The sequence below is a fragment of the Heloderma suspectum genome, chromosome 4, assembly GCF_057233095.1.
Source record: "Heloderma suspectum isolate Gila_16-S chromosome 4, 16-S_ref, whole genome shotgun sequence".
In the NCBI taxonomy this organism is placed as follows: Eukaryota; Metazoa; Chordata; class Lepidosauria; order Squamata; family Helodermatidae; genus Heloderma; species Heloderma suspectum.
The window spans coordinates 308,833,311-308,834,082 of NC_139461.1; positions in this window are offsets into that span (position 1 = coordinate 308,833,311).

Here is a 772-nt window from a genome sequence, read left to right on the forward strand (position 1 = left end):
GGTAATTCTGGCAAACCTGGTACTTGAATAGGCAAAGAACTATTCCAGAGGCTTTGCTGGAGGACACGGCAAAATACCAGTTGTAAGAGGTGTCTCTTCCATTCCCATTCATGCCAATTCTATGGCCTTTTAATTCACCCAGACCTTCACTGTGCACTACATGATCTGACTTAACGCAGCTTTGTCCCTTTGGTAGTCTGCTCTCCAGGACCCTTCTCCTGGCCGGCTCTGTTGCTTGTTGCTTTTAAGGACAGAGAAATGACTGGTGAGGGGGAAAAGTGTGGCCAGGCGCCACCTGGGATGGTGGGCTGCCACAATTAGCACCTGGACTGGCAAGTGGCAAGGAGGACCACTTTTGTGAAAACTGAGCTAATTATGTTTAAAGGAGGGATAGGGAGAAAAGACTTCATTCGCTCTCTATGCTGTTCATAATTTTATAAACCTCTGTTATTCATGTCCTGTTCCCCCCCCCCCCCCGGTTGTCTTTTCCCCCTTTTCAGCAGCTTTCTAGGTTTACAGTACCCTTTGTGAGACTGGGTTCCTCTCAGAATGTTCATACCAACAATGCACTGATGGGAGTTTATCATCCAACTTCTAAGAGCCCATCTGCAAAGTTTTCTGAGTTTAAAATGTCACCCAGGGTTGAGGTTTTGCTCTGGCAGCTCTTGAGGTTAACAGCTCCCTTTCCTCTCCTCCCTCACTGTGGTGTTTAGGCTTTTTCTTGGGCCTCACTCTTCTACTGCCTTCCACCCTCCAAACCCAGTTTCCAGCA